The 21,763-nt window shown below is 38.1% G+C and overlaps 1 long non-coding RNA gene across 1 annotated transcript in view; it reads right to left on the reverse strand.

Annotated features, from left to right (window-relative positions):
* Positions 1-15,971, reverse strand: part of LOC122688086 — a 157,530-nt gene extending 141,559 nt beyond the window's left edge. Inside the window, exons 1-3 of the long non-coding RNA XR_006339323.1 lie at positions 15,857-15,971; positions 15,084-15,157; positions 13,857-13,901 (exon numbers count right to left, since the gene is read on the reverse strand). This is a non-coding gene — a long non-coding RNA (uncharacterized LOC122688086). The remainder of the gene's footprint in view (positions 1-13,856; positions 13,902-15,083; positions 15,158-15,856) is intronic.
* Positions 15,972-21,763: the final 5,792 nt, after the last annotated feature.

A 21,763-nucleotide genomic window follows, 5' to 3' on the forward strand; every position in this document is an offset into this window, starting at 1 on the left:
CTTCATATACAAGGGGTTTTCAAATGTATTTCTCAATTATTATTTCTATTGCATCTGTCTAGTCTCAGCCCCTAGCCCAGTGCCTCTAAGTTTGAGCTTAATAAATGTACATTTAAAATTGCATGAATGTTTATTTTGGTCAAATTGATCATAAGGTATATGCCCAGAATTTACAACTGTACAGATGTGCGTCTTCCAAGGCAGCCTGTCCGTATCTTTAGTCTTCTTCATGACCAAGGGTTCTGTTGAAAAGAGACTGGATGAACATAATGGCAGAATCAGTAGATGTGATTCTTGGCAGCTCCTCCATCTCCAAAATGAGAGTCATAATGGCACCTAATCACAGAGTTATTTTTACAGACTAGATGATTTCATATATGTATAATATAGAACATTCCCTGACACTTAGGCTTTTAGAAAATGTGATGCATTATTATGTTTGTTGTTGTTACTATTATGAGTCACAGCTTCAATTCCTTGTACCTCGGAAGACTAAGCTGGCTAAGAGGGAGTCAATCTAAACTAACAAATCACTGTAGTAAATTAACCAGAATGCTTGGTCTTTTTTAAATTTTTCCTGTAAAACAGGAGTATTTTTACAGAGAATTTCTAGAGACAACATTCCCATCTAAAGCAAGAAATAGACTCTTAATGTTGAACAGTGCAGTTTCTGACTGAGCAGAAAGGTGTAGATACATCAGAGCAGGTGGCCCAAGGCAGACTTTTAGAGCCCGCAGGGCACTGTGTCCCTGACAAATCCATCAAGCAGGACATGTGCTCGGCCTCTGTCCAGAGCCAGGCCAGTTCCCTGTCTACCTCTGCGTTCCTGTTCTTTCCTTCACCTGTTCTTTCCTCCTCTCCACTCACCCTCTCTTCTTCTTATTTCTATTCCTTAGTTAAACAGTGTTTCTTCTTTGGTGAGCTGTGACTGGGAGGATGAGATACATTCCCTCTGTAGGCAAATATCCATAGTATCTACTTTGTGACCCTTGCTATGATCTCTTAATAATTAACTGGCAGTGCACAGAAGTAGAAGGGAATTCTCCATAGTGCAGTGATTCTCAAAATAGCCTTGGGAGATCTGCTGGGATCTGAGTATTTTTTATCTTGTATTTTAATTTTGATAAAATGCTTTGAAAATTAATATGAGCATTTTCTCAATCATCTAGAGGACCATCTTCTGGTTGTATATTGCTATGAAATTTCAGTACCCACCATAGATATTGTTGCATATTATCACATAGTGATAAATGATCATCTAAAATATTTAGATTAATTTATGTTATATTCTTCCACCTGGGATCAGCAGAATCCTTGAGATTACCTTGGGATTCTGCAACTTTTCAAGTTTGAGAAACAAAAAGACATACTGATAAGACTGAAGGGAACCAGAGTCCATATAAAATAAAAAAGTGAATATGTGGTTTTCAAGAGAGGTAGAAAGTAGATACAAAGAACTCTGAGTGAAATTTATGATGTCTTAATCTTCATTAACAAATACAGAATGAGGTCTAATTATGTACTAGAAGTTCTTAAGTTCTGTCCGTACAGAAACACATAAAACTTTGTTGCTGCCCTCAAAAGTTTGACAACAGAGTAAGACAGTCATAATCAGGGCCTTCACTGTCAGCATTTTTAAAGTGCACAAGTAACACAAACTTCTTCTTTAAAAGAGCTGGAAAAAGCTTCAGAGTGAAGATAATATTTGAATTGGGTCTTGAAGCCTATCTGGACATACATGAGGCATAGAAAGATGGGAGTAGAAATGAGAAAGAAGAGGACATTCTGGCAAAGAAACAGAGGAAAGGTGTCTTTAGGAACTAAGACTTTAGCATGGCCTGAGTTTCAGTTTACTGCAGAGCAGGACAAGAACTTGGAGATGGGAATGGCTACAATTGAAAATGCACTTTGAAACCAGATTTTGAAAACTCTTTTATATCCTATTAAGCAGCTAGATCTTTACTTTGTTGGCAACAGTAAGCACACAGAAGTTTTAAAGCAGGCTAGGACATGATACATATTTTTCCAGGAAATAACAGTCAATAGCATGGAAGACAAATTAAAAGCGCCACAAGAATGGATGCTTTCAAACTGCGGTGCTGGAGAAGGCTCTAGAGAGTCCCTTGGACTGCAAGGAGATCAAATCAGTCAATCCTAAAGGAAATCAGTCCTGAATATTCATTGGAAGGACTGATACTGAAGCTGAAACTCCAATACTTTGGTCACCTGATGCAAAGAGCCAACTCACTGGAGAAAGTCCTGATGCTAAGAAAGATTGAAGGCAAACGGAGAAGGGGGGCAGCAGAGGATGAGATGGTTGCATGGGATCACTGACTCAAGGGACATGAGTTTGAGCAAGCTCCAGGAGATAGTAAAGGACAGGGAAGCTTGGCATGCTGCAGTCCATGGGGTTGTGGAGAGTACGACAGATTGAGTGACTGAACACACAGATTCTGGTTAGTTAGAAGGTTATGACAATACCCCTAGCAGTGGCAAAACCAATGAGAGTCTTTGACTCTGATCTTATGACAGAATTGGAAGAGACAGATACAAAACACTAATTTTATGGGGAAGAAAAATGAAACAAGATTCTGTAGCTTATAGTGCAGAGCCTGAATAGATAAGGAGGGGACTGACAATGAGATAGGAGATTCAACAAAGGAAAAAAAAAAAAATTGAGCTGCTGGTTGGCTATGATTGAGAGCAATGATATGGGTTATTATGGAAATGTAGAATGTGACTTGATTTGATTTATTGTGAAAGAACCTACCTTCCTCTCCAGGTATGATCCTTTCCTTGCATCTCACTGACTTTTCAACTCATTTCATTTCAGTTCAAGCCCCCAAATCCCCAATTAATCTGCTTTCTCAAATATCAGCAAAGTGTTGAATCATTAAAACCAGTATTCTCTTTCCAGGCCTCAACTTACTTGCTCTTTTACAGAAACTGAAGGTAAGTATTGATCTATAGCTAAGGCAGCTATATTCTTTATTGTTCAAACAGATATTTCTGATTGTGCAAGAGGCACTATTAATAATTGTATTGGGATAATCCCGAAGAAACCAGAATATCTGGTCTCCTGAGAGTCAGAAATATGCCAGGTCTGGAAATTGTCCCAGAACTGGCAAGTATATCTTGAGAAATAGTAAGGCCACCCAAAGTTTATCTTGAATAACAGTGGAATAAGGAGTCTGATATTTCAAGGACATCAAAAATTGTCCCGTCTCCATCAGTACTGGGCATACTCTGGTGGGGACTGGGGAGGGGGCGAGAACCTTTCCTGAGAAGGTCAGAGGAGCAAATGGAGGTGGGGGTTGGGAGGCAGCATGATAATTTCCAGGCATCCAGGCTAAAGCTAGCTAGAGGATGAAACTTAAAACACCAAAGACAAATAACCTAACTTCCAATTTTGCCCAGTTACCCTAAGAAAGAAAATCGGTCACATGAAGACACATGTTGGCTCCTGCATCCATAAATTACTTGAGTGACACATAAATGTCAGAGTTTTAAATGGGTAGGAAGAGATTTTAGACTCAGATGATTCTGCTTATTTAAAAAGAACTATGCAATAAATGAGGAGAAAACAAGAAGTAACAAGACTGTGATATATTAATTATCTCTTGATTTTTGAGACCAAACAGCATCCTTAGCACTAAGCTAAGACTTACTCATGAAGATTTCTAGTTCTTAATTTCACAACACCTCCCTGTGAAAAAGATAAATATCTGCCTTATAACATTATTTTTTAATCAAAATGTTGTAATTTCTAGCTTTTAAAACCTGTGTATAGAACAGAAGGATTAAAAACAACCATTCCTGGATTTGTACTACAATATGCTAATCTCCACATTTTTAATTTTCCTAAAGCTTGACCATCAGGAAGATATTTGTGATGCCTTTCCAATTTGCAATTTTAAAAGATCAGACTTCTGCAGAGAATATTGATGCTTTAAAGCATTTCTAAGGCTATAGACCATCCGAAGATGGTTTCTTACTGGGCCTAAGAGCCACTTCATTATCATTTAAAAGCAAAGCAAGCTTTAGACTTTGAAAAAGTGCATTTTTGCCAAAATACTGCTAATGCTGACATATTACAGTTTTTTGCCTTTGATTTGTGACAGAAAATGTTTTTTTTTTAATAGAAATCGTAGTGGTTTATATGTAATTGTTTTTATACAACTAAAGAGTCCCAAATTGTATTTTCTATTTCTATTTTAGCAATTGATCATACACTTTTACCTGCAATTTATAACCCTATATGGCTATCATTTAACTTTAAAAAGTGCCATTAATTTTTTCTGAACTACAGAGAAGTTGGCTACTCTTTCTGTTCAATGAAGGAAATAAGAAAAATAGACATATCAAGTGAGGATCAAAGTGAGAGAATAGAGAGAAAGATCTGAATATAACATTTAAAGTGTTCTATCTGATTGAATTTTACGACAGCGAGAGAGAGAAAAATGCAAAGCCCCATTAAGAAGCCAGTTTAAATATGTGTTATTCATCTCCTAGGCTGGCTGTTTCATAATCTTAATTATTGAAGTATAGCATATAAAAGGCCTTAGCCCTGAATTAGAGTAAGTGAGATGGTAGTTCAATCATCAGGGGGGAAAAAAAACCCTGCTGATTGTAATAAAAACAACAAAATTGCATTTATCTACCTATTAAATGTTCCAGCTTTGTTCCAAAATGAAAGGAAGCAGATAACCAATGCAAAAAAGTAAGGAGGAGGGGAGGGAGGTCCTTTTGTGGGGATAGGGTAGAGAGAATATACCAGTGCTGAGAGTGCCAATTGGACAAACCAAAATCATCGTCTGGATAAGCCTAAGAAATCCTTTAAATATCATTACATTCCTATAAAATCTCACCTACTTGAAGTAAGCGAGATTTGTGATTTGGCTATCTGAAATAGCCAAGAAGTTTTATGATAGTTTAGGCCTCTGGAATTGTTGACGCCTGAAGAGAGAGGGGGGAAAAAAAAAAAGAAAATCTTTTCCTTTAATGATTAAGAAAAGACAGGGTTGGATTAAACAGTAACAGAAATAACTTCACACCCACTGCCTAAGATATAATGAACTTAAATTGAAATGTGTGCTTAACCTTGTTCTATGTTCTACCCATTTGGGGGTAAATAATTTAATAATTTATTACTTCAGTAAATAATATTTCTTAGCAAAAGCTTGAGTGCATTGCAAGATAAAAGTTCTCAGATCTAGCTACTTTACCCTGGGGAAATCTAGTTGGTAGATCCATACAGTCATAACCTAAGGTGCAGACTTGTTGAATAAATTGTAGCCATAGCGTCAGGAAGGAAAAAAAAAAATGAGCCTGCACAAATCTGTTGCTGCAAATCCAAATCTAAAAGTGATGGGGACAATCAAAGAGATAGAGAGAACCTGCTTTAAGAAGTAAAACTCAATTTCCTCTATATCACTATGTCTTTCAATGGTTTTCTGAGAATTCTGAATTGGTTTTTGGTAGAAATAAACTTTTGAAGATTGGCTGTTATCAACAAATATTTTTTCTGCATCTACCATGTGCAAGTAAAACCAATTTTCTTTTAGCTACATCCCCATAGTAGGGTTCCATTGGCAGTTTTCCTTTGTCTCATTCTACAACCATGGATCTCTAGCCATGAGATCTCGGTATTCTTCAAAATACCCCACACACCTATGGGTACAAAAGTTTCACATAATAAGTAATTTTCTGTTTCTCCCAATGACTGAAGTCACTTCCATGGAAGAAGAGATGAAGCATCTCATGAGTTCAGTTGGCATCTGAAACCAGTGATAGGTCTGACATCAGTGCCAAGGGTAGGGTCAACTAACACTCTCAAGGTACCGCCCACCCGGATGAAGAGGGAGACTGGTTGACATATCCCATATTTAGCCAGGCTGGAAGAGCTGCTTTCTGTCTATGGGATTTAGGGAATAGGAAGCTTTGCTTATGGAAGCACATGAACGATGAAAGAAAGAACTCTGGACCAGTTTTGACTCTGTAAGTGAATTTGGGCCCTGCATTTCAAGAAAAAGGGCTTCTGAAGTTTTGACCCTTTTAAGTTCAGTTGCTTGTTCATCTCACCATGAGAGGAATGCACAAAATCAGAAATGCATAAATAAGAGGATATTTGGAGGAGATTGTTGCTCAAAATATATGTATTTTCAGAAAAATTAGCTTAAAAAAAAAGCAATTCCATACAGGAATTAAAATTCAACTGAAAAGACAGACTTCTAGCAGCTAGAAGAAATAGCTTTCATATTAGCTTAGTATCAGTGAACTTAAACCAGATGAATTAAGCTCCTTAAAATTATAAAAGCTCTTCTTATAACTCAGTGAATTTAAGAAGGACAAGGGTCTCAGGTAAGGAGTGCTTTGTAAAATGTGTCTCAGTTTTGTAAACTGCTCCTTGGCTTCCAGAATTCGAGGCGTTTCAGATTTTTATAAATGCTCATTCTGTTTAAAATTCAGGTTTACTAAGTTTAGCGTCAGATATAAATTAATTTTAATATTTTAAAAAATCATGCCAGTTGGCCTAGGAAAATAATGTCTTTCCTATTAGAAACTATATCCAGATTTTAAGGACTCAACATCATAAAAATATCCATTCTCCCAAAATTTATCTACAAATTTAATATAATGACAGAAAACATTTTTACATATAATCTGACAAGCTGATTCTAAAATGTATGCAGGACAGGGACAAGGACGGTGGGTTTACTATGAGATAGTGAAGTGAAGTGAAGGCTGCTCAGTTGCATTCAACTCTGAGACTCCATGGTCTGTATATCCCTCCTGGCTCTCCTGTCCACTTAATTCTCCAAGCAAGAATGCTGGGTTTACTATTTCCTTCTCCAGAGGATCTTTCCAACCCAGGGATTGAACCCAGGTCTCCTGCATTGTAGGCAGATTCTTTACCATCTGAGCCAACAGGGAAGCCCTATTACCAGATATGTTGAAACTTATTGTGAAGCAAAGGTAATTAAGATAGCATGATATTTGTCTAGAGATAGACAAACAGATCCAAGAAAGCAGAATTGAAAATACAGGAATAAACTCTCACATTTAGAAATCTAATCCTTCATGCAATGGGCCTTGGAGTACAATGGTAAAGGACAGATTGTTCAGAAACGGTATGAGCACATTTAGTTGTAGATACAAAATAATAAAAATTATATTTCTACTTCACATCCTCTCCATGTGTAACTTTAAGGTAGATTAAAGAATTATACATTTCAGGCAAAAGCACAAGCTTTTGAAAGATAATAAAAAAATATCTCAGGATAGGATATTGGAAAGGACACAAAAGACGACTATAAAATAAAGACTGATAATTACACTACGTTAAAGAAATTCTGATCATGAAAAGAAACCATTAGAAAGTGAAGGGCCAAGCCTCAAATAGCAAGGATGTGTTTGCACAACACACAACCAACAAAGGTTTGGTATGAAGAGCATATAAAGGATTCTTACAAAAGAATTTTTTTAAATGACAAATAATGTAGCAACTGGCGAAAGATAAGGAGTTTCTCAGTAAAGGAAGCACAATGGATGCATCACAGAGGAAAACACGTTCAAACTCATTAGCAACCAGAGGAAAGCAAATTAAAACTACTATAAGAGCATTTCCCATCCACCTGTGGGCATATGTCACTGCCAGTAAAATAAGCATCTCATTTAACTTTGTGCCTTACCGTCTCCATTCTGAAGATGAGGATAATTCTTTTCATCCATATTCCCCACAGTCTGCTCTGTTACTCTACCTTCCTTGGAATTCTAATATCATGCTTCCCTGGTGGCTCAGTGGAAAAGAATCCTCCTGCCACTTCAGGAGACCTGGGTTCGAACCCTGATTTGGGAAGATCCCCTGGAGGAGGGCATGGTAACCCACTCCACTGTTTTTGTCTGGAGAATCCCATGGACAGAGGAGCCCAGCGGGCTCCAAAAGTGACTTAGTGACAGGTTTTCACTTACCATTTCTATTACATCCTTTCCTTTCACCTTTATAACAATTCTAATGAATTTAGCAGGAACCAGGCATTTCAACTTGTGGAAAATATAAAAGGCTTGGAAATGGAAATGGAATTTTCAGACCACCAGATGTCTTTATGCATAAACATAAATAACACTGCCATAAAATTGACCCCAGCCTACCTTTTAAGTAGGAAAATACTCTCCTTTAATTCAACTCCGGTAATTATGGATGATTCATTTGCTACTAATTTGCTGAAAACCAAATTCAGAAAATGCTAACAATACATATATTAAGCCTTAAGTTAATACATGACATTCAACAGAAATCTGTTCAGTCTGAGACTCTTCTTCTAAGGAAGTCTTTAGACTGTGTTTCCTAATCAGTATAATGAGCTTTCTGGAATTTATGAAAACTAAGCCTCCTTTCAGCTCTAAAGTTTCAGCTCTGTGTTTTCACTATTAATGATTGTTTACTTCTATAAAGACAGACTGAATCATTTTTCTTCCTCATCCCGTATGTTTATAGGTATAACTAATGCTCTTTCTTTCTCCATGTCTTTCTCTGTCTCTCTTCTTTCACTCTAGCTCTTATCATCTCTCACACGATTATCCTTTCACTCATTTCATGATTAAAAAAAAAGTTAAACTCAGACAATTTTACTAACTCTTTAACATTGTGAAAAGTAATCCGCACAATACTAAAAAGCACTGCTAACATTCTTCATTAGACAATACCTAGTTACAAATTTAGCCAAATAAGGGTAACCCATACTGGTACTTCTAACCATGATCTATTTTTGCGTACACAATGATACACATTCTCTTTTTATGAACCAATCAACCATCTTCCTGTTATTAGAAATTTGCTCCGTGAAGTCTTCCAGTCATCTTTAAAAGTTCTCAAAGCCATTGATCACAACTTGGTCTGTCAGCAGGAGACCAAACCTCCCTTCCACTTTACTGGCCACTTTGCTCTGGCTCCCTGGGAATTCATCTGCGGAAGAGGAATTCACCTCTCATCTGCCCTTCTTGAGAAGTGCTCTGACCCTGCAAGATGCTGACTCCACATGCTGGTGAAGCCCTGTCTCTGTGGTGACAAAGAATCGTCAGCTTCCAGGTAGAGGTAGAGAGAACGGCTTCCTCTCTAACACATCTCTTACCTTACCATCTGGGCAACGAGATAGTTCTGTTTCTGTGCTCATCTCAATTCTTCATGAAAAAGAGACTGCCCAGGTTCTGGTCTTCTCTAGGGCAATCAAAGGCAGTTCAAGGGGCATGTACAGAACAGACCCCTTTCCCATGAGGGAAGGACAGAACCTCATTCTACCCCCATTTAGAACTTCAAATCCCTCACCTGGAGCTCTCCTCCTATAATTCATCACCCATGTTATTTATCCCTCCAAAAATCTATGTATTTGTAACTCCGAATTTAAAATTCCCCCTTCCTCCTGGACCCCTAAGCTGCTTCTCCCTTCCCCACCCCGCAACCATCCCAGTTTAAAAAAAAAAAAAGCTTTGGGTTCCCTGCCTCATATAGCGAATTCCCACTGGCTATCTACTTTACATATGGCGGTGCACACGTTTCAATGCTACTACTCCCTTTTGGTTCTCAGGGAATGCAAAGCCAGTACTTTGTGATGACCTAGAGGGCTGGAACGGGGACGGAGGTAGAAGGGAGGATCAAGAGGGAGGGGACATATGTCTACTTACGGCTGATTCACGCTGATGTATGGCATAAACCATCACAACATTGTAAATTATCCCTAATTAAAAATAGAAGTTATAAAAAAGGAAAATAAAAAGCTCCCATGCCTGTCAAAGATATAAGCACATCCTAGAAGAAGATAGATCCCTAGCCCAAACATTCCTAGGGAGATTGTTAGCTAATTAATTAGATGGTGTCCCATAAGACATGGAATTTGAACCAGATGAGTGATCCTGGTGGGAAATACTGTCTATCACTTCTAAATGAGAGAGATAAGTTTAGTATAAGTGTTAGTCATTCAGTTGTTTCCAACTCTTTGTGATCCCATGGACTGCAGCCGGCCAGGCCCCTCAGTCCGTGGAATTCTCTAGGCAAGAATACTGGCGTGGATTGCCATTCGCTTCTCTAGAGGTCTCCCCAACCCAGGGATTGAACCTAGGTCTCCCAGCTTGCAGGCAGATTCATTACCATCTGAACTACCAGGGAAGCCTAAATGAGAGAGAAGCCAGTATTTATCTGCCTTACTGAAAGGTTGAGTCCACCTTCCCATCTAGCTTTCTCAATCCTCTCTTTGTCTACAATGCTGTAACTTTTTCTGACTGCATATAAGTAAGTGCAAAATACTTGAAAATTATACAAAACTGTAAGAAAACTATGTAAAGTCACTTTGAAATGTTATCACACTGGCACAATCTCTGTTAAGATCTTGGCCTCTCTGCTTCATACTCCTTTTATGAACACACAAGTAAATACAGATGAATTTGATCATACTGTACTCCCTGTGTACATCTTTGAAATGTTTAATGTTGTCCTTTTTTTTTACTGCCCCCACTCTTACCAAGTTTTTCATTCCTCATAACATTCTCTGAGAATATCTTTTTGTGGGTATTTCTCTCTCTCTCTGCCTGCAGAGTTGCCTTAAGAATGAGACCACAAGCATTCATGTACCCAACCACCTCACTTAAACTAAAATATTACCAATACAATGGATATTTCTTCTTCATCCTTCCCCCAGTGGCATCCTCTACACTGTATTAACCACTGTCCTAACCTGGGGCTTCTCATTCATGGGAAAGAATCTGTGTGTCATATACCTCTGTGTCCCTCAACAATATATAACACTATCTTAAATGTTTTCAACCTTCATGGAAACGCTCTTTTTTTCATTTAACATGGAGATGAGGAACTCTAGTTTATTCATTTTGGGTACTTTGTATTCTATGAATACACATCTAGTTATTTATCTGTTCCCTTGTTAAGGGACTTTGATATCATTTTCAGCCTTTTGCTATCCTGAGGTGTGTTGCTGTGAACATTCTTTCCAGGTTGAGAGGTGGTACCGCACCACAGTTTTGGGCACGGATTCCAGTGTCAGATTTCATGAATTTGATGTATGGCTATCCATTCAGTAGCTGAGCAAACTTGGCAAAGTTGTTTAGTCTCTCTGGGCCTCAGCTTCCCATTTTAAAATGGAAATAATAATGCCTACTTCATAGAAATATTAAGAAGAATATTAGCCTGATGCATATGTAACTGTGATTTTTGTAGGTCAAAAATAGTCAAATATCAGCATTTTCAAATGATGCAATATGACAAAGGAGCTACTATATATAATATGCTTATGGTTGTACCTGTACATAAATTGGAGAAGGAATGGCAACCGACTCCAGTAATCTTACTGGACAGAATTCCACGGACAGAAGAGCCTGGTGGACTACAGCCTATGGGGTTGCAAAGAGTCGGACATGACTGAGCATGCATGTATGCATGTACATAAATACTCAATAAACATTAATTGTGATGACAATAATGATGAAGATGTCTCTTTGTATATTTACATATCAGAGTTCCTTTGGCCTGTGCATGTGGGAACAGAACTACAGGGTCACAGGATCTGTATAAAATCAATGCTTACTTCCAAAATATTCTGCAGAGATTTCCTATCCAAAATATTTCCTATTTTTACCTTTCCCTATGTTTGCTTCTTCTTTAATATATTTCAATAAAATTTATAATATTGTTCATAAAGGTTAAGTTTTTTCCTCCTCTGTCCCCTGCCCTACCCCCTCCTCCTTCCATTGTCAATAAAATATTTTAAAATTATACATTCTAGATATTGATTCTGATATATAACAATTCATTCAATGGTAGCTGTAGTGTCAGTCACTCAATCATGTCTGACTCTTTGCATTTCATGAACTGTAGCAGACAGGCTTCTCTGTCCATGGGATTTTCCAGACAAGAATATTAGAGTGGGTAGCCACTCCCTTCTCCAGGGGATCTTCCCAACTCAGAGATCAAACACAGGTCTCCTATATTGCAGGCAGATTCATGACCATCTGAGCTATGGGGGAAGTCCATTTGATGGTGGGGAGGCTTTAATATTCCAGATTCAAAGGCTCACATCCTCTGATAGTAAGGGTGGAGAGAATTCTGAGACTCTATTCAGGTCTTGTGACTTTTTCATATTTTTGATAGATCATCATGACCTTCCTGAGTCAATGATTAGACAGTCAAATGATCAGACACCATTTTTGCTTTTATTGGTCAGAAAAGCTCTTTGCCACTCTCTCACTAGCATGGCCACCCAGAGGTCTTGAACACTGTTCCTTTGGATTTCTTTTAGCTCCCAAAGGAGAAGAGTCTGCTCTAACCCTGCACCCAGAGGCCCAGAGGGAGCCCTTGGTTTTATTTGCTCTCTGCTACCAGCCCTCTTCTCAGGTGGTCCCAGCAACTGCAAGTGGTGGCTAAATTGAGCTGCCATCTTCCCAAATCCCTCTCTATTATTCTGTATTTTCCTCTCTCCATTCAAAGGATCAAGAGATTCATTCCACTGCATAATATAAGTTCTTTAAGTCCCAAGAACAAGGTTCCACCTAAGAATAGATACATACTGTTGAGAATGGCCAATTAAACCAAAATTTCATTAATTACATGAGCAATGATATGACCTAGGAATTTGTTAGTAATAAGGGAATGCTAAGTTAATATAAGCAATCATTAGTAACAAGCATTGTGAATAGTTTTAGGATAATGCATAGCAAACAATTTAATGCCAAATGATTAAATATTAAAATTAAATAAATGTATTAGAATTAGAAAAGAGATAACTACAAAGAGAATTTCCATAATAAAGCACAGAGTAGAATATTTTTCCAGATATATGTGTATCATATCTGAAAGAAATATAACTATCTAAAATGTAATTCTATCTGTAATTTTCTTAAGCTAGGAATTATTCTCCCTTTTTCATTTGTTCCTAAATCTATCTTTTCCCTATCTACTGGACCTTTTCCCATCAGCAATGAAATCTAATTTAGTGTCTGCCATTCTTAAAAATAAGAACAAAGAGACTGCCTGCAAGCATAGTTTTCTCTCCACCTTTCAAGGCCAACTTTTCTGAAAGCATTAATGAGCTTCCGTCTCAGCTTCGGCGCCCATCCACTCCTAGCCTATCTCAGGACGCCTCACCAGTCACGCGCTCTACACCGAGCCGGCACTCGCTGAGGTCACGTGCCCTCTTCCTCAGGGCACCCTGGAGCCCTCATTTCCCTGCACCTCCCGGGAGCCCCCCGCCCACAGCACCGCTCTCAGGCCCTTCTCCCCCTCCAGCGTCTCCTCCTCTGCAATAGTCTCTCTGCCAGACTCTGCTTCTCTCTCCAGCCACAAAGTCCAGCGCTTTCTTTTTCATCTTAAGCACATACATTTTGTTTCCAGAACATTCTAGACTCTTTTCCACAAGCTGTTCCCTCTTCTTGTAAGGTTCTTCCTTAGTTTTTCACATGGAAATACTCACCCAGCTTTTGAAAGGGAGGCCCCCTCTGACCTCCCAGCCTGATAAGGTCCACCTATCATATATTCTCCTTGCAATCAGTGATTGCCTTTCACTAAATATATATAAACACATATACATGTATATGATATTATTGTTATAATTTCGACAAAATAAGCATTCATGTAAGAATGTGTTGGATGTTTATGTCACAACTAAATTCTAAGCTCCATTAAATCATAAACTCTAACTTTCTTATTCATTCCTACATCTCCATAACTAGCATATAGTAGCATAGTAAAATATTACACTTTTTAATTGAATAATTGTATTAAAAAACTTTTTTACATATAACTCATACAGAAAGAACATGTGGAATGAAAAATAAAATAAAAGTTTCCTACTTACAGAGAGATCCATTGGAATCTTTCCTTGGATTGAGAGCATCCTTTGCTGTGAAGAGAAATGGATGTTATGTCCAGATGGTACTCCACTAATACTGGTATAATTTGCCTCATGGTTCATATCATTGAGTTTTTAAAATATTTCAGTATACTGATATATCTAAATGGAAACTTTTATCTGAAATTGGCTGTATTTTCATGTGAGTTTTATCATTCTTGAAGAAGAGGTAAGGTGCTTTCCCATCAGAATGATTTATCATTCTGAACTGTTAGTTGCTCCATCATGTCTGACTCTGTGCAACCCCATGGACTGTAGCCCAGCAGGCTCCTCTGTTCATGGGATTTTCCAGGCAAGAATACTGGAGTGGTTTGCCATATCCTTCCCTAGGGGATAGTCCCGACCCAGGGATCAAACCTGGGTTTCCTGCATTGCAGGCGGATTCTTTACTGTCTGAGCCACTAGGGAAGCCAAGATTCTGAATGACAATTATTCAGAATGTTTAACAATTAAAATTTTTAAGACAGAAGCAAAAAGTCAAGGTAGACTTATGAGAATATTTAATAAAAGCTTTTTCTGTGTTATCACTGATAGGAAGTTTATGTTCTTTCCTATTATAGGATGGGAAAACCTCACTCTGCTCAGAAATCTGTGATGTTTCTGATTCAGAATTCTACATACTGTCACCTCCCAAGACAGCAAGACAGTCATTCCATTATATGGGACATTTCCAACTGGGCTGAGAAAGAAACACTGAGACTATTCTTTGGAGAACTATTCAACTCTGGGAAAGGATTATGTAACCTAATAAGTTCATTAAAAATTTTTTTTTTCATTTTATATGTTTCTCAGGAAAAAAGTTCTTGCGTGTAGTCATTAGACAAGGATCATAATCCTCATTGGTAATATGTGATACTTAGCAGATGTATATTGGCTCTGCTAAATGGCTTGTAAGATGTTAAAATTAATTCTATGAATAATACAATAACATGATTTTAAAACAAGAAGAAAATGATGGGAATAATGAGAATGCAGTATATAATCTTCAAGGAAAAGTTATAAATATGGACTTAAACCATAGGTACACAGACATTTTTATTGTTTTTGCATCCCTATGCCATAATATGAATGCCAGAGGCTCCCGTCCTAAATTATCATTACTGCAGCTTTTGTCTTCTTTGTGCTTAAAGAATTTGAAAGCTGCTATTTCTTACTCTGCTTCAAAGCACCTACCTCAAGGTGGGCATGCTGTATTAATTGAGGTGACAGGGTGCCTGTAATAAGTCACGGCTTCTCCACTCTGTATCCTGTGGATCAGATACATTTTATAAGCCTCAGAAAGGTGGTGATGAGCAAACTTCTTATAGAATTACCCAGCTACAGAACCCATCTAAAATATTTCAGAATATCAGCTAGTTATCTTTCTTTCATTTTCTCTCATTCTTTTACCCTCTTTCCCTTCCTCCCTCCCTCCTTACTCATCCACTTAACCTATTTATCAACCGTCTCTCTCTATATGTACCCCCATCCTATCTCTCCCTAATACGCTGTTTGTCTTTGTAGTACTCATCGCTACCAGCACTAAGTTAGTAAGTGTTAGTCGCTCAGTCATGTCTGGCTCTTTGTGACCCGTGGTCTGTCCATGGAATTCTCTAGGCAAGAATACTGGAGTGGGTCACCATTCCCTTCTCCAGGGGATGTTCCCCACCAAGCAATCGAACCTGGGTCTCCTGCACTGCAGGCAGATTCTTTATCAGCTGAGCTACCAGGGGAGCCCTCAGAACTAAGAGAACTTCTATGATGCTGGTGATATTCCATATTTGGTAGCAACCAGTGGTTACACTTGAGCAATTGAATTATTTCAAGCTGTTGGGCACTTGAAATGCAGCTAGTGCAATGGAGAAAGTGAATCCTACCTATTCAATTTTAATTAATTTAAATATGCATTTAAGTAACCGATATGGCTAGAGGCTAGGATATGAATATGAACAAAAGGCAACCCTGACCTTTGGAACATCACATTCCAGGGTGCTTTTACTAACAGCATCCTATACCGGATATTTGGAGTTTTCTTGTGTTGGCAAATAGCATGCCCCTTGTCACACGTGAGTTCAACAAACTAAAAAGATAATAGAAAGTCAAGACAGATACAGCAAATTTTATATGCATAAATAGACTCAAGACAGCAACAAAATGCAATGCTAAAAAACACATTAAACAACAGAATGGAGTAAGTAGGTTTAGCCGAAGACATTCATTTTCCCAGTGTTTTATATCCTCCTTGAAATAAATGTTATTGATGGGTCCAGACATTTTTCCAGGCCAGGATCTTCTATCATCTAGTTGTGTGACACCAAACAACTAAACTGATTGTTCTCCATGAGCCCTGAGTGACCAAAACTAGCTGTGGGGTCAATAATCTATAAAAAACTCCTGCTGTAAGACTGCACAAGTCAAGCTCTTGAGACTTTTCCCATGACATCTTTAATTTACTACATAGTTTACTATGTTTTAAATATTAATCTAGAGATGTGGGAGAAATACTTGAGTCTTCTCCATGTCTTTATATTTGCAGTATTTTTAACACAGATACTAAGTACAGTCTTAGGTTGTTGTGAGAAAGCAAGAGACAGACAAGGAGAGACAGAGAAGCCTAAACTGAAACTATAATTAATTTTCAATTTTAGAGAACTTCTCTTTTGGCAGAAGGATGGTCTCCAAGTACAACTGTATGTGTTGATACAGCATGGTCTTTCATCATACAAACCACAACGCCCCTAGGAAGCATGGGATCACTATGCCTTTACTGGTCTATAGGCGCTCCCTATGGCTCCCGCTAAAAAAAAGATGGCATTTTGAGAATATGCTGTGAGTGTCTTCTAGAAGAGAGTCTGTGTAAGGAATTGTTTGTCTAGACCATATCCATCTTGCTTTCTTAGAAAATTTTCCATAAATATTCAGGAGCTGAGGTCTGGTGTGGTGTCTAGACTATTATGAAGGCAACTCCCACCTGTGTTTACTTAATAAAGCGATACTGTGGTTCCCAGAGTTTGGACAGCCCACGAGTTGCTTTTTTCTTATAATTTTGAGTAATTGTGGTATTTAATTTCCATTTTCCCAGCCACTGAATACCTCAAAGAGTTATTATTTCTTCTTTCTCTACTTTCAGGAAAGATTTATAGTGGCATTAAACACATTCAGTAATTGTGATAGTCACTTTTGTAGATAGAAAGCCTAATTCAATTGTTCCTGTATAGAAAAGATGTTCAGTCAGTTCTCTATTATCCCCACTAATGGATGGAAGCAATCGAGCAGATAATTTAACTCACCAAAAGGACCAAAATCCATTTTATATTTTACTCTGGAATATGCTTTCATATTTACATTTGAATGTGGGCATGATTGATGTTCAGCCATTCAATCTAAACGATGAAAGCAAACATGGGGAAGGTCTATCAGGAGGAGCAGGGCTGATGCCTGGATCAGACCTGCCTCGCTCTCCTCAGTAGTCTAACCTACACAATTCATCGCTGAAAATGGAATGCATCACTTAACATACTGATGCGAAACAGGAGGCTGGAGCAGAATTTCCTTATTTCTCTAAGTTTCTGGCTCAGATCTTTCCTGGGATAGAGAGACAATTAAGCATTCTGGTTTAGACCATTTCTTTTCCAGTTTCTGCTGGAAGAGAAAGGTTTAATTACCCATGAAAGTGAAAGTGTCAGTCGCTCAGTCATGCCCGACTCTTTGTGACTCCATGGACTGTGGCCTGTGAGGCTCCTCTGTCCATGAAATTCTCCAGCCAAGAATACCGGAGTGGGTAGCAATTCCCTTCTCCAAGGGATCTTCCCAATCCAGAGTCTGAACCTGGGTCTCCTGCATTGCAGGCAGGTTCTTCACCATCTGAGCACCAGGGACACTCAGGGTAGATGATAAAAGCAGTAAGATTCTGTATCGCTATCACTTTGAAAGGCAAGTGAAGCGGCCCCTAGGCCATGCTTTGTTCCCACTTGTTAAATATTTCTATAACTACACTGCACAGCACAGACGCTTGTCTTCTTTCTCAGCCTATTGTAACAGGGCAGCTACCACTGTAGGAATTTCACAAACTCTACAGAGGATGCTGCCTGTGTGTTAAAGCTGTTCACACACAGGTACATTTTTTACTTTGCTAATGAAAATTCCTGGTATTATTTTGCCAATAATAATCAAAATTGTGATCATAAACACATTAAAAAGTCTTTTATCATTTGGGGAAAAGTGAATTTAAGTGCCCAGATGGCAACCCGCTCCAGTACTCTTGCCTGAAAAATCCCATGGATGGAGGAGCCTCGTAGGCTGCAGTCCATGGGGTCGCGAAGAGTCGGACACGACTGAGTGATTTCACTTTCATGCATTGGAGAAGGAAATGACAACCCACTCCAGTGCTCTTGCCTGGAGCCTGATGGGCTGCTGTCTATGGGGTCTCACAGAGTCGGACATGACTGAAGCAACTTAGCAGCAGCAGCAGCAATCTTTGCAAGTCTATTAAAAAGTAAACTCCTTTTGTGGTAACATGAACATACCCACATACAACTTTTTTAAAGGACTTTTTCTTGCCAAAAATAGGCATCAAATGGGACTCTTCAGAGACTTCTGTGGTAATCCTGTGGTTAAGAATCTGCCTACTAATCTAGGGGACACAGGTTCAACCCCGGCCTGGGAAGATTCCATGTGTTGCAGGGAACTGAGCCTGCATGTCAGTTACTGAACCAAAAGCACAGCACCCAGAGACCAGCCCCGACTCTCTGCGACTAGAGAAAGCCCGCGAGCAGCAAAGAAACCCAGCGCAGCCCAAAATACATTTTTTTAAAAAGTGACTTTTCAATTATTATTCATCCTTAAATTTGTGAAGAAAAAAAAACTATAATTTGTATATTTTTGTTCTTGCCTAGGCAAGAATACTGAAGTGGATAGCCATTCCCTTCTCCAGAGGATCTTCTCGATCTACGGATCGAACCCAGGTCTCCTGCATTCCAGGATGATTCTTTAACATCTGAGCCACCAGGGAAGCCCTAGTTTGATACATTGATGCAAATATGGTGGATCTGCCCACAAATCTTCTTTCTGAGGAAGTCAATTATTAATATCTTCTAATATTCTAGAATGAACGCAACTTAATATATAAATTTCATTTAAAACCTGACGACAAAATGTTGAAGTCTATGTTTAAGTAATCCATAAACTCATAAATCATATCAACATCTATTCCATTGTAAGATGGTTGATTACAAAACATTTTCACTGGACTCTGTCTATGATGATGCTATGAGAACATATTTCTTTTATCATGAGAACAGGTTCCAGAGAAAATGTTGAAACCCCATCAGCCGTATCCCTTAATGTTAACTTCAGTTTTGGTCATAATATCCCTGGGTCTCTTTATCTCTTTATCTTAATTTTATAATTTAATACTGACATCACCATTTTTTTAATTATTAAAGAAACTGAAAACAGTTCTTAGTTAACTGGTAACTCACACTAAAGGAAGATCTAGTGGTCACTTACTTTTGGCTATTATAGCAGAAACAGACCTTGAGTATAATGAGTTAAGACAGCATAGTGTAAAAACGGATTTTAAAAAGTACACGCTGAATGAAGATAGTATAGTATTTATATAGTTAAGCATTTTAAATTAAACACACCAGGCAGGCATAACCAAGGAATTAATGAATTCCTCATTATCAATATCTAGTGATAGTTTCCCTATGTTCATTATCAGTTTAGGGAGGATGAACATGCAAGAGATTTATTTTGTGTTTATAAAAAGCACAAATATAAGTAAATGATTATACCCAAGAGGACCTACTTTTGAATGAACAATACAGTGTATGTTAATCTACTCTATTTGCCTTTAAAAACGTATTATATTGAAATCCAGGTTAGAATAGGGAAGTGGTGACTTCTAAGTAATTTATAGAATTTTAAATGTTTCCCAGAGTCTGTTAGAACAAATCAAAGATTCTGCTGTAATACAGCATATGCAAAATAATACTGGTTTCAATTTTGAATTGAAAAAACTCACTCTATATGAATAGAGAGAATGACTAACAGAATAATTAACAGCATCTGAAAACAACAGTATGAGGTTGATGATCATCTGACATATTTTTGAGCATTTTCATCTCAGCCTTGTTAAGATCAAGTTGTAAGACTATTCTTGAAATTTTGGTCTCAATTCTATGCAATCGTTAGACTGCAATAAATCTGATTCAGAAAAAAAATTAATCATGAGAATGTTACATTCTAATTGGCATGTTTAAAACATTTGAAATTTAGTTGTGGGATTTGTTTCATTGCAAAATGTAATAGAAAAATTGTAAAAAGTTTTCCACAGACCTCTGTAAATGTATATTAAAGATAAGCCATTTAAATAGTAAAAGTAGAGCTAAGATAAATGTTATCTATTGTAAACATAATATTATCTAATAGTTACACTTCTGTCTCTTCTGTTTTATTTATCTATATTCCCAACTTGACTCATTGTTGGCCTCTAACATATATGTATTAATTAAATAATAATATTTCACCACATATGGCTGGAAACTAAACAGCAATGCAAGGCCTTCAGCAAACAAAATTTCTAACTGAGGTGGTGCAGGCTTCTTGGTGGAAAATGATATACTTGAGTTGGGCATTGAAGGATTAATTGGTAATAACAAGGAAAAACAATAATGACATTTAGGTTTTAAACCTTTTTGATTTTACTTCTAGAAAACTATTTAAATATACTTCTTCAGGAATATAAGCCCAAAACACTGTTGAGACTTCCCTGGCAGTCCAGTGGTTAAGACTACATGCTTCCACAGCAGGGAACATGGGCTTCATCTCTGGTCAGGGAGCTCCAATACTTTGTCCACCCGATGCAAACAGCAGACTCGTTGGAAAGGACCCTGATGCTGGGAACAACTGATGGAATAAGGAGAAGGGGACGACAGAGGGTGAGATGGCCGGATGGCATCACCAGTTCATGAACTTGGACAAACTCTGGGAAATGGTGAGGGACAGGGCGGCCTGGCATGCAGCAGTCCCTGGGGTTGCAGAATCGGACAGGACTTGGCGAATGAACAACAAGAGCGACAGGGAGCTGAGGCCCCACGAACTGCACAGTGTGCAGCAAAGACAAAAGCAAAACCAAAAGCAGACCAAAACCCCCAGACACTGCTTCCCACTACACACTCCCAGCAAATAAACAGTTTTAAAAACAAGACAACAGGCTCCAAATGGAGTCACTCGTAGGTCCCACCTCACTAAACCGAGATTTCATTACCATTTCAGGTTTTCCAGAAATAGAATCTTACGCCAGTCAATAGGAATCACTAACTGGCATTAGTTAGCTACGTTGCCTGATAGACCCTCCCGTCCCTCAAGAAAAGTGGCCTTGTCACAACCCATCCGACTGAGCTGTCTGGTATAACTTCCTTATTCCTGCTCCCTGCTACCTAACAAGTCTTTTCATTTTGTTCAGTTCCTTGGAGCTCATTTCTGTTTGCTACGGGGGAATGCTACCTGATTATGAATTATTGAATAATACCAATAAGATTTTTAAAATTTACTGAGTTTTGTTTTTTAACAATAGGAATCTGAATTCTAAAAAGAAAGAAAAATAGCAACAATTTTTGATCAATGGAGATAAGAAGAGAACATATTTCTCACACATCCTCAAAGAAGAAGTATAGACATAATACATTCCAACTAAATATAAGCTGATTCCTGTCCTGAATATTAATACTATGAGGCCAGTTCTTGCCTATCTGTCAATACCACCAAAATTCAGAAAGGAAGAGAAAGAGGAGTTGATGTTTATATATCATCTCACCCACACCCATGATTTCATTTAACTCTAACAATTAATAGTATGATAATATTAATAC

Source organism: Cervus elaphus, chromosome 32, assembly GCF_910594005.1.
Source record: "Cervus elaphus chromosome 32, mCerEla1.1, whole genome shotgun sequence".
Taxonomy (NCBI): domain Eukaryota; kingdom Metazoa; phylum Chordata; class Mammalia; order Artiodactyla; family Cervidae; genus Cervus; species Cervus elaphus.